We start from the raw sequence: 13224 nt of genomic DNA, 5'->3' as shown, positions 1-13224 counted from the left end.
GGAGGAGGAGGAGGAGGAGGAGGAGGAGGAGGAGGTGGTGGTGGTGGTGGTGGTGGTGGTGGTGGTGGTGGTGGTGGTGATTGGATTTAAACCCTGCCCTTCACTTGGGGTCTCAGAATGGCTTCCAATCTCCTTCCCTTCCTCTCCCCACAACAGACACCCCGTGAGGGAAGTGGAACAGAGAGAGCTCTGAGAGAACTACTCTTGAGAGAACAGCTCCGAGAGAACTTGTGACTGACCCAAGGTTCACCTAGTTGGCTGCATGTGGAGGAATGGGGAACCAAGCCCGATTCTCCAGATTAGAGTCTGCCACTCTTAACCACTACACCAGTCTGGTAGTAGTGACTCAAAGCATCTTACATTGTTCTCCTTTCCATGATTTTCTCCTCACAACAACTCTGTGAGATTCAGTTAGGCTGAGAGTGTGTGGCCTAATGTGTGACAAGATTACCTAGGCAGATGGTTACCAACCTCCAGGTAGCACTTGGAGATCTTCTGCTATTAAAAACTGATCTCCAGAAGACAGATATCAGTTTCCCTGAAGAAAATGGCTGCTTTGGAGGGTGGACTCTATGTAGGGCTGGCAGGTCTTACCTGACTTTTAGCAGAGCTGGGGGGGGGGGTCCTGGAGTCTTCTTACCATAGAGATACCATCAGTGTTCCCTCTAAGCTGAGTTAGTGTGAGCTAGCTCACAGTTTTTTAGCCTTTGGCTCACACATTTCTGTCTGAGCTCAGGAAGGTTGGCTCCAGAGCCAACTAATGTATGCAATAGCCAAGTTGCTTGCTCACAACTTTAATGCCAGTAGCTCACAAAGTAAAAAAAATTGCTCACAAAACTTCACGACTTAGAGGGAATATTGGTTACCATAGAGTTCTGGGGCAAAATGCTAGAGCGTCGATGTGCCTGGTGTGATGACATCACTTCTGGGTGACATCATCGCACCGAACTCATTGATGCAGGAGGGGCTGTTTGGGGTGGGGCTTCCCCATCAGTTGATTGGAGCCCCCCAAACTGGGGGAACCCTCACCCTAACTGGAGGTCTGGCAACCCAACTCTGTGGCATTATATCCTGCTGAGGTCCCTCCCCAGATTGCACCACCCCAAATCTCCAGGTATTTCTCAACTCAGAGCTGGCAATGCAGCTAGACAGCTTCCATGGCAGGTGGCAGGATTCGAAACTGGGCCTCCCAGATCCCAGTCTGACACACTAACTATACCTCACTAAGGCTGCGATCATACGTACAAGAAGCTGCAACAGACATGTGATTCCCCCACAGATTAAAGGGATGCAATCAGGCAGACACATCTGTCCAGTGTCCAGGAGTCGTCCTTGGGGCGTCTCGTTGCACCGCAGGAGCATCATAAAAAGCCACCAGGGAAACGTCAGTATCATCCGGAACTGTGGGGCAGGCGGGCTCTAGGGTTGCGGTGCTCATCTCTGTTTCAAAGCCAAAGAGCCAGCGCTGTCTGAAGACGTTTCCGTGGTCATGTGGCCGGCATGACTAAACACCAAGGTGCACAGAATGCTGTCACCTTCCCACCGAAGTGGTACCTATGTATCTACTTGCAATTTCTTGCTTTCGAACTGCTAGGTTGGCAGGAGCTGGAACTAGAGACGGGAGCTCACTCCGTCATGCGGCACACTCGGGTCTCGAACTGCTGAACTACTGACCTTCCACAGCCTGCAGTTCAGCGTCTTAACCACTTGAGCCGCAGCAGCTCCTTCTTGGAGGTTAGATAGGATTAAAAAGCGGGTGGATAGATGAATGCTTCTACTCTCAGTTTCCCCCCCACACTCGTTGTGTATCAGGTGGGCTATTCGCCTTCTTTAGTTTTAAATTGCCCACATATATTCATTTATATACATGCTCATCCTTCACCTGATCAAAAAGACAATGGCAGAATATGTCTGGAAATGGAGGAGACATGTTGTTGATGACACCACCGCTAGCCAATCGATCCCTACCATGGCCAGCTTTCACTTGGTTGAGACTGAAGTATGCTGAAAACCTACCGAAGCACCCCCACCCACTCAGGAATGATCCCAAGCACAAAAGGGGAAGAAAATGTGGAAGACACCTCTGCCACCCTTGAAATGAGATGTCTGTCTTCACCCTGAGATTGACAAATGGCCACTATTGCTCACCGAGGGATGAGAAATTTGATTCTCATATCGAAAGTGAAAAGAAAAGGTCGCTTTTTTTTTCCTTTTCACGCCCATCAAAAATTACACGTCTGCCTGATCACTTTGTTCCTTGGCTGGCAGCAAGTCTTTTGCAATCAGGTTCGGAGTGTTGATATCTCAGTTCAAAACCACTGAGATAGGAGAGGAATTCTGAGGCCGCGAAACACCTTAATTACTTTGGGTTGGAGGCATTAGATCTGCTGACACGGTGCTTTCCAACATCTTACGCCTTTCGTTCATAAAAGCCAATTTTGAGATGCAGACAATTCTGGTTTTCACAAAGAGAGAGGCAGGGAGAATTGCAAGGAAACAGAGGTACATTCATAGACACAGAGCTCTCCTGCTGTGAAATAAGCATCTGGGGAGTTTTGGCTCTGGAAAAAGATTCCTATGAAATACTTCCCTTAAAGCCTAATAATCAGACCACTGGTTAAACTTATCAGACCTCTCTCTCTCTTTCTCTCTCTCTCTCATACATATATATATAAGTTTGACTGGACGTAATGGGATTTATTCACAGACCAAATGCAGAGGATTGGGCTGCAGGCATGTAAATGTTTAAAGCCCCTCCAAGACAATACTAAAAAAATATTCCATACCCCAGTTCCCTATCTCAGCATAATACCAATTTACTTTTCCAGTTTTATGCCAGGAGCCAAGAAGTTGTTTATTTATCTCACCTGATTATGAGAATCCACGACTTCCTGAAATGGCCCTTGGAATCTTAGACATTGGGGCTCAGATTCCACATGATGTGATTAATCTTCTGCATTTTTTGTTTAATTAGCATCTGCTATTAAACTATAAAGTATTCCCCCATATGGATAAACCACTCTTCTTTAGCCCCAAACTGAATCCTCACTATGAGTTGCTTTCCTGCTTTAAAGAACAGGGGTGGGCACAAACCAGGAAAATGCAGTTTGTGTCGGTTTGTGGTTCCTGGCCGAACCATGAACTAAACCAAAAACCCAACCGAAATGGGAGGTTCGTTCACAAACTGAACCCATTTGTGGTTTGTGGCCCTGCAAAGCCCATTGAAAGAGACTGCAGTCTCTTTAAATGAGGTTTGCAGAAATTTAAAAAAAACCATCTGTTTCAGGCTGTCTTGTGCAGTCTACTTTAAAGGGACTGCACAAGGCAGCCCAAAACAGATGAGCAGCAGGTAGCACCTCCCCACCACTCAGCTGGTTTTACAGCTCTCACAGGGAACAGAAAGCAGGGGTTTAAAGGGACTCAGACTTCCTTTAAACCCCTGCTCTATCCATGAACTGCCACAAACTGCTTTAAAAGTTTGTGATAGTAGACCCGGCACGAACTTCAGTTTGCTAACCATGAACAGGGCAAAATTCATGTCAAATTTTGCTTCGTGGTTCGGTTTGTGCCCATCCCTGTTAAGGAATCCAGAAGAGATTCTCATCACAGATCCCCTGCAAAAGGTGTAGTTTAGCCGTTGTTCAGAAATAAATAAAATAGATGCCAAAAGTGATCCAATACAAATGTGGTCGACCTAACTTATGGTCAAAGTAGAGCCCTGTGTCCAACTGTCCAGTTCAAGGATTTAAGGGCAGCTAAGTTTTGGGGAGCAAAGATTTCTGTCGATGCCCTCCTGAGTTGTAGGTCCCTGTTGAACCCCAAAAACAAAACTGGAGAGGGGGTGTGCTTAGTTGGAGGCTTCCTCCAACTTAAGTGGCTCTTCCACCAAGAAAAGAACTACTTAAGCTGCAGGGAAGTTCCTTAAGCTGGTGGAGGTCTCAAAGCTTGGTCACAGGAGGGGTAGGATGCCTGCCCCCAGTTACAAAGGCACGTCTAGGTCAACAAAAGTCTGAAAATACAGAAAATCATACAAAGAGGTGGTATAGTCTATGTCACATTCTATGATCCATCACTGTTGACATTCTGCTTCCTGGAATGCAGCCAGCAACAGAAAGATTCAGATGTCCTGGTTGACAAAAAAAAAATCACCTCTTCATTCAGTCTTTGTCATGTTCCACAGCAACCAAAGAAGGGAAACCTCCACATCAAAACCGATCATATTGCATAAAATTGTGCAATGGCATGCGAAATCTCATGATAGCATATAGCCAGCCACTATTTTCTAAGGTTTGGTTTAGATGACTAAAGGGGGATATGATAGAGGTTTATAAAATTATGTATGGGGTAGAAGAGTTGATAAAGAGAACTTTTTTCTCCCTCTCCCAAAATACTAGAACTTGAGGGTATCCAGTGAAGCTGATGGGCAAAAGGAAGTACTACTTTACACAGAGAGTGATTCAAATGTGGAATTTGCTGCCAGAGGATGTAGTGATGACCACAGGAATAAACAGCTTGAAAAGGGGATTAGGTAGATTCACGGAGGATAAGTCTATAATGGCACTGGCCATAGTGACTAAAAGGGAACCTCCAATTTCAGAGTTACAAAAACTCTGAATCCCAGTGCCAGGAGGCAACCTAAGGGGCAGGCCTCAGCCTCTCTGCCCTGTTGTTGGCCCTCCAGAGGAATTGGTTGGCCACTGTGTGAGACAGGATGCTGAACTCATTGGACCACTGATCTGATCCGGCAGTGCTCTTCTCATATTCTTCCTATATCTCACATACTTCAAACTGCTGGTGGCAAGGCATGGTTCCTAGAAAGTAAGATCCATGATGCAACTGATAGAGGGACTTGTAGACAAATAGGGGGGGGGGGCACTGGGGGTATCAAAAGCTCTTTTGTGGACGACGGGAAAGAGGCAAATGCTCAGTGAGGTGCCAGTCCCATTGTCCATTTCAAAAATTATGTGGTTGTATAATAAGCTGTTAGATGCTAAGACATTCATAATGTAACAGAATAGTAGGGATAAGTGGAATATACAACTTCCATATTTTTTCAGATATGTTGTCCTGGTTCAGGCAGGCACCTGGGGCAAGAGGCGAGAGGTATAGACCAAACACTGTCTAGAGTCAAAGCACAGATATTCAAGAGTCCAAGCATCAAATCAGAAGGGCAAATCCTAAGTGCCCAAGCCAGATCTGTTGGGATATTTGTAAGTTCACTTCCTGATGTCATGAAAGAGTTAACCTGTTTGTTTGTGAATGCTAATTGTTAGCTAATTAGCTTAGAACCTATGAGATATCGAGTAGAAGATCCCACACTAGAAAGGGATGTCTCATTTATAATGAAGTGGCCTTTAGCCTGGTCATTGGTCAATTCATAGTTGGGTGATGTTACCTGATATCTTGCACATAGGCATTTTGGGAATTCCGTCCTACTCCCTTTGTTTTAAGATCAGACACCATAAGAAGATTTGAGAAGTAAGATCAGACTAGAGTATCCATCTTGGAGTTACCAGTAACTACAAAGATGTAGCTAGCTAGCTAGACTGTTTATTGTTTTTATCCTCTCATGTAACCCTTCCTAATTTTCTCAGTAAACTTTCTTTTAGCTAATTTACACATGTGTGCTGTGTGGTTCCCTTTTACTCTACTAAATTATCCATCATTTCCCCTCTATTATCCTGTTTCCTTTAGGTCTGGGGAGGACCAAGGAACCATGCAAGGCCCAATTGTCAGGTCTCTAAAATATTATTGTGGTTCACTATATTTATATTTTACCTTTTTTTAAAAGAAACAAGGCAGCTGACAAAGCAACTTTATATACAGAGCTAGTAAAATCAGGCTCTCCTTGTATCTCATGCCCTCTTCTGCTAAGCAGCAGAATGGCTGGCTACCAGATTGCAGCAGATGTCCACACAGTTTCCAACATATCCTTAGAACCTTAAGGGCAAGGAACTTACTGTTTTAAAAATGAAAGAGCTAAGATTCTTCCAGAGGCGACTGCAAATGATTCAGTGCACTCAGTGCAGCATGGTGTTAGTTGGCTAAACTGTTGTAGGATCATAGCAGTCCTGTTTGCATTACTGCAAAATCAGCAACACAGAGATAGGGAAGGAGCTTCTTCTTAAGTGGATCCAGAAACTCAATTTATATCTCCAGTTTGTGCACCACTGGATCCAGCAACAGGATTCAAGCGGCCAGATTCTAGATTCTACCTGCCATGTTACACAGGAGGAGGTAGACTGAAAGGGTGGAATTTTGAAATGTACAACTTCTGATCATATCTTTGAACTCACACCCTACCTCCTCATTAAAAAAAAACCCTCCCTGCATGGCTGTCTTAGTAAATTAGCACATCAAAAAGAGGGCTGTGCTTAAAGTTCCCTCTGGGAAGACCGATTTCACACAAGAGCTGCGCCGTGGTCGTGCCTCCCTTTGCCCCGCTTCTATTGGTCAATTTCCCACTTGAAGCCATGCGGCCACATTTTGACCAGCGGAATCGCCCAATTTCCACTGCGGTTTCGTGATCAAAATGCGGCCGCGCGGCTTCAAGTGGGAAATTGACCGATAGAAGCGGGGGAAAGGGAGGCACGACCGCGGCGCAGCTCTTGTGTGAAATCGGTCTAACAATCAGTAAGTCTTCATGCAACAAAGTGGTAGTGGTAGTGAGCAGATGGTGAGCCGGGGTGGTGAGCAGATGACTTGGGTATCCTCTCTCTCTTTTAGATTATCATTTTTTAGACTATCAGTTAAAATTGAGGACTCTCTCTTAAAATCTAAAATGTCAGACCAATTCCTTCGTAACCTCAAGAACTGACTATAAGGTAAGTTGTTTTTTTTCCTGATATGCACAGGATGATGGCTATAAAATCTTAACAGTGTGTTCTTATCAGTAGTTTTTTTTATAAAGGCTGGTATGCAATTTTGTGCCATCAAAATTCACCATAACATCTAGGAAGTTAATCTGGTGTTTATTACTGCGTATTTCAAGCTCAGTGTTGATATGTTTATATGCGTCAAACAGCATATAAAAAAGCACTCACAAAAAAGAACAGAAGGCAACTCCTTCAGACCAAAAGAAAAGCTGACCCTGACAGACTAGTATGCAGCATTTCATTTAACTCCATAATGCTCAAATTATCTAAAAGTATAAAGCATAACTGGAACATATTAGATGGCCTTCCTGGCTGCAAATATAAACCTTTCATTTGATTTAAGAGGACATCTAACCTTAAAGATTTACCAGTTCACAGTGATAACTTTATTAACCGAAAAGAGCCAGAGTCTTGTAGCACCTTAAAGACTAACAAAATATGTGGCAGGGTATGAAGACGTCTAACTTTAAAGATTTACTGGTTCACAGTGATAACTCTATTAAGGCCCTGGTCACACGGAGAATTTGCTGTGCAAAAGGCATGAATGCTGGGCAGATTTTCGAGGTGTGATCACACCGCAACATCTGGGAAGCGTTGTGCACCCATGCCGCCAAAGATGTGCAGTTAAAAAGTACCTGCAAAGATCTACTAGCAAATGGGTTGCCACGGGCTGCAGAAGGACTTGTTCAGCATGATCGTGCCGATATGCGCCTATTCCCTCCGGCCGTCCTCTTTGCAGTGTGCGCCGAAGGACGAAACCCCAGTGCGCCACCGTCGCATCTGATTGCATAATGGCGGATCAGAATGCGACGCCGCAAATAGCCACGCCTCCCTCCCCCCGTGTTTTCCGGCACCTGTGGCCGGGGCCTAAGAATAGAAAAAAGTAAAAATCTAGTAGCACCTTAAAGACTAACAAAATACGTGGCAGGGTAGGCGCTTTCGTGAGTCACTGCTCACTTCTGAAGAAGTGAGCCACGACTCACAAAAACTCCTATGCTGTCACATGTTTCGTTAGTCTTTAAGGCGCTACTGGACTCTTGCTCTTTTCTAGTGCTACAGACTAACACAGCTACCCATCTTGATCTATCGCTATCAACAATAAGCATCAATCACTTCTACCAGGCACAGATCCACCTTTGGGTCGCTTTAAATGTGGGAACTGTTCCCACTGTAAGTTTACATGCAACATTAAAAAGTTTTCAAACCCTGTGGATGGAAGGGAATATGTATTAAGATGTTTCCCAAACTGTAATTCAAACTGTAAAACAAATATATGTTATCAGGTGCCCATGTAAAAACTCTATCTGGGAAAAACTTTGAGATGCTTAAAAACACATATCTGTGAGCACAAAAGTAGCATATTTTATCTATCTATCTATCATCTATCTATCTATCTATCTATCTATCTATCTATCTATCTATCATCTATCTATCATCTATCTATCATCTATCTATCATCTGTCTGTCTGTCTGTCTGTCTGTCTGTCTATCTATCTATCTATCTATTTCATTAATGCCAGAAGCAGGCTTAGGGTGGTGCACAGCAAATTAGTATAGAATACATATAGAATACATTAAACAATCTAAAATCCTGATCCATAAAACCTAACATCTACATGGTGCCATAATACAATTTTCTGACCCTCCCAATTTACATTAGCGCGCGCGCGTGTGTGTGTTAAAAGCAGATAATAATCCAGATAGTTATTAAAACAGTTAAAACCATTAAAAACCGTTGCTGTCAGCCATATGCTTGGCAGAACATTTCTGCCTCGCAAGCCCTGTGGAATTGTAACAAGTCCCACAGGGCCCGGATGTTAGTAGGCAGAGCGTTCCACCAAGTCTTCCTTGGGAAGAACAGGAGCACCTCTGGTCTTTCATTTTACAGAATATAAACATACACCAACAGACATCATTTTCTGGGCTACACAAAAAGTACCCGGCTAGAATGATAATTTATTAAGGAGAAAGAAAGGAGAGGCCTGTTATACTTGCGTGCCCTTCGAGAACCTGGTCCCGTGATTGTCAGAAATACTCCTGCCGACAAATGTGCGTGGTGCATACATGCAGTGGGTGCACGACCCTTTCCCCACATGTGGTAGGTCTGCAGGTCACTGGCTCGTGTGACGGGAGCACGCGTGTGAGCGAAGGAGAATGGCAACACCCACAGCAGGCACCATGGCAGGGCAGGCGTTTAAGAAATTCCTTCCACTCTTTGACCGGGTCCTGGTCGAAAGATGTGCGGCTGAGACCATCACCAAAGGCGACATCATGCTCCTGGAGATATCGCAAGGGAAAGTGTTACAGACCACAGTGGTGGCCATTGGGGCAGGCTCTAAAGGAAAGGATGGGAACCATCAGCCAGTTAGTGTAAAAGTGGGTGAGAAGGTGTTACTACCATAATATGGTGACACAAAGGTGGTATTGGGTGACAAGGACTATTTCATCTTCCGAGATGGTGATATTCTCGGGAAGTACATCCGGGGTCATTTCCTGCAGGAGTGCACAGGAGCGGAGTTCCGGCAGTAAAGAGCCCAGGGGGCAGGCACATGCAACAAGCCCCACCCCCTGCTCCCAGCAGCCCTCAGTCAGAGCAAGAAGCAGCCAGGTAAGCTGCAGAGCCCCCCCCCCGCCCCCCGGTCCAAAACAGTCCAGCGGCACCTTTAAGACCAAGGTTTTTCAGATACAAGCTCTCCCTCCTCTGCGAGGGCAGATCTGCACGTTTCCCCCCCCCCCAATAGCTAGGAATCCAAAACAGTCCAGTGGAGCCTGAGCGGTGGGTGTTGCCTTCTGACACACTTCCGGTGATGTCAGGGGGTGTGGCATATGCAAATAAGTTATGCTAATGAGTTATGCTAATGAGCTCCTGCACCTCTTTTTCTACGAAATGACCCCTGAGTGCATCGACTGAACCATCCCTGTTGCTGCAATATTATGAAGTTGTCATTCCGTCAGTGTGCTCAAAGGATTTTTTCTCCCATCATGTAAATAATGTCGCTATTTTGTAATAAATATGAAGAGGAAGGAAGGAAGGAAGGAAGGAAGGAAGGAAGGAAGGAAGGAAGGAAGGAAGGAAGGAAGGGAGGGAGGGAGGGAGGAGAATGGATACTTAGAACTTTCGTCCCTTATGGGCTAAATGAGAGCCTGGATCTCCTCCAGTTGTCTGGTCATTATGACTAAGCGCCTTTCTTAGGAATTTCTGGCCCTTTAAGACTCAAGGATACATTATATCGCACGTAACTATAAAGTACAGACAATTCTCTCTCATGGTTTCTTTCTTTTTATCACTCTAGTTTGAATTATATAAACATTTGTGTGTACCTCCCACTTTGGGAACAACAATTGTTGTGGTCTTGGAAAGGTTAGGTATTTCATCTTCATTTTGCACAAAGAAAGCTTTTTGAAGGAGAATTTGCATAATTATGTGTTTCCTTTTGACTCTGTATAAAGTTTTATCTTCTAATGGTTCGTTTTTTAATGATTATGTTTTTTTATGTTGCATTTTATAACCGATCCCTTGAAGAAGCCTTACTGTGAAATGCATAGGGATCTATAAAGCTCTAATATATACTTTCACCTTGCACCTGCTTCTTTCTCTCCCCCCCCCCAATTTTGTGGTAATATTATCATTCTAAACTCCTCTATGTATTATTTTCAGTTCGTCTTCTCCAGCAGTCTTGAAAAAAATGATGCCTACATTCTCAGTCAGGTGTAGTGACAGGTGCTCCACATGGTGATATCATTATCATTATTATACTTCCCCTCCCCTGCTAAGAAGAAGAGGAGGAGGAGGAGATTGGATTTATACCCCGCCCTTCACTCAGAGTCTCAGAGCGGCTTACGAACTCCTTTCCCTTCCCCTCCCCACAACAGACACCTTGTGAGGTAGGTGGGGCTGAGAGAGCTCTGACAGAAACTGCCCTTGAGAGAACAGCTCTGAGAGAACTCGTGACTGACCCAAGGTCACACCAGCAGCTGCATGTGCAGGAGTGGGGAATCAAACCCGGTTCTCCCAGATCAGAGTCCGTGCACTTAAACCACGACGTCAAACTGGCACTCAGTGCCACAGGTGCTAGTAGGGAGACCAAAAACTTCATGGGCTTCTCCATATTACAAAAAGGGACATCTAGATAGGCAGGTGCCATTTTGGGCAGCAGTCCCTGTCTCATACGATGTATCCAGCCTCAGTTCTATATCGGTGTATGATTTGCTTGACTCCAAACCCACACTGGCTGTCACTTGCTACGTTTCCTTAAAAGGAAATAAATAAGAGGCACCGTGGTGTAGTGGTTAGGGGGCTGGGTTAGTATATGGGAGGACAAGGTTCAAATCCCTCCTGCAGGCCAAACAAGACGTGATGGCATCCCCAAGTCCACTACAGGAACACCTCCACCGTTTTAGGGATGAAATCCCCTCTGTTTACCTGTCCGCCTGTGGTTTTCAAGTACCCAAACACCAGGGGGCTGGGCTCATGAAAAAAGTGTGAGGGAGGACAGGAGCCCCTCCCCCCATCCTGCTGCGACCACAATCAGGATCAGGTGCCCCGTGGCTTTTGTACAGGGGTCATTTCCTGCAGGAGCGCACAGGAGCGGAGTTCCAGCAGTAAAGAGCCCAGGGGGTGGGCACATGCAACAAGCCCCACCCCCTGCTCCCAGCAGCCCTCAGTCAGAGCAAGAAGTAGCCAGGTAAGTTGCAGAGCTCCCCCCAGTCCAAAATAGTCCAGTGGCACCTTTAAGACCAAGTTTTATTCAGGTAAAAGCTCTCCCTCCTCTGCGAGGACAGATCTGCATGTCCCCCCCCCAATAGCTAGCAATCCAAAACAGTCCAGTGGAGCCTGAGCGGTGGGTGTTGCCTTCTGACACACGTCCGGTGATGCCAGGGGGTGTGGCATATGCAAATGAGTTATGCGAATGAGTTGTGCTAATGAGCTCCTGCACCTCTTTTTTCTATGAAATGACCCTTGCTTTTGTAACCAGAGGAAGTTTCACCCTAAAATGACAGAGGTGTCCCTGCAGGGGAGTCAGGGGCACTACCATGTCTAGTTTGGCTCTGCCATGGAAGCTCACGGGGTCACTTTGGCCCAGTCACACTCTCTAGGCCTAAGCTACCACACAGGGAAGTGGAGGAGGGGGAGGGGGAGGAAGGGGAAGAGGAGGAGGAGGAGAAGAGGGGGAGGAGGAGGAAGGGGAAGAGGAGGGTTTATATTCCACATTTCTCTACTCTAGGGAGTCTCAAAGTGGCTTACAATCGCCTTCCCTTCCTCTCCCCACAACAAGCACCTTGTCAGGTAGGTGGGACTGAGAGAGCTCACAGAGAACTGGGACTGGCCCAAGGTCACCCTGCTGGTTCCAGGTGGAGGAGCAGGGAATCAAACCCGGTTCTCCAGATTAGAGGCCAGTGCCCTTCCCCACTACACCACACTGGCTCTCTAAGAAGATGAAATGGAACATCAAATGGGAGAGGAGTGAACAAGGCCGTAAGCGACTTTGAGTAAAGCAGGGTATAAATATCTTAATCTATATTTGAGCAATAAGTAAATATAATGGACAAATGAATGTACCCGAGAGATCCGTTCATTTGACTCGGTGAAAGACATCCTCATGGTGAGCCATGTGATGATGTTCTTGTCTGAGAGACAGGGCACGGCTTCATCCGTCACTAAATGCAATGAAGAGCTCCTACACAGACACACAAAAAAGATTATTTCTCAGAGCAAATCAGAACTCTGGACCCATTTTTCAGACGCAGGAAATAAGAAAACATGAGTGAGACAGTGAGCGTGAAGAACTGTTCCTTTCCATTCCAAGCGAGGAAACCTCAAATGGATTCTGTGCAGTACAATTGGAGCTTGTCAGCGTCGCAGCCACAAACAGTAAATTACAGTTTCCAAACATCACTTGACACGTTCCTCCCTTCTACCCAGGTACAACAGATCATCAGTGAGAAAGATCACTTTTGTCCACAGGGTGTTATATGTGAGTTTCTTTTCAGCACGGTAGCGAAGACAGATGGGGGGAAATGTTCGTGACTAAAGCAGTGAGGTGTAATCCTGTATACCCATACCAGAGAACGAGTCCCGTCATAATCCATCGATCTTCTGGGTAAAAGATGTAAATAGAGTTTCCAGAGCCCCTGGTGGAGACGAGGGTCCCCCCTTGCCAGACCCTGCCCCCCAACTGCCAATTAGCTGGCCGGCATGGGGGGGACTCACCAGTAGAAAGAGAAAGGCCCAAACAACATTGCTGGCATTCCACCGGAAGTGACGTCATCTGCCAGCGACTTCCGGGAGACACTCTGGTATTTGGGCAAAAACTCTATGGTCGAAGCCAGGTTTATCATAGAGTTTTTG

General features: G+C 45.7%; 1 pseudogene; it reads left to right on the top strand.

Moving 5' to 3' along the window:
• The first annotated feature begins 9051 nt into the window (after nt 1–9051).
• LOC107107622 lies at nt 9052–9360 on the top strand (annotated as a pseudogene).
• The last annotated feature ends 3864 nt before the right edge of the window (nt 9361–13224 follow it).

Source organism: Gekko japonicus, unplaced genomic scaffold (assembly GCF_001447785.1).
Source record: "Gekko japonicus isolate JY-2015 unplaced genomic scaffold, Gekko_japonicus_V1.1 scaffold5105, whole genome shotgun sequence".
In the NCBI taxonomy this organism is placed as follows: Eukaryota; Metazoa; Chordata; class Lepidosauria; order Squamata; family Gekkonidae; genus Gekko; species Gekko japonicus.
Note: the sequence above shows the minus strand (reverse complement) of the source record. Positions and strands in the feature narration are given on the sequence as shown.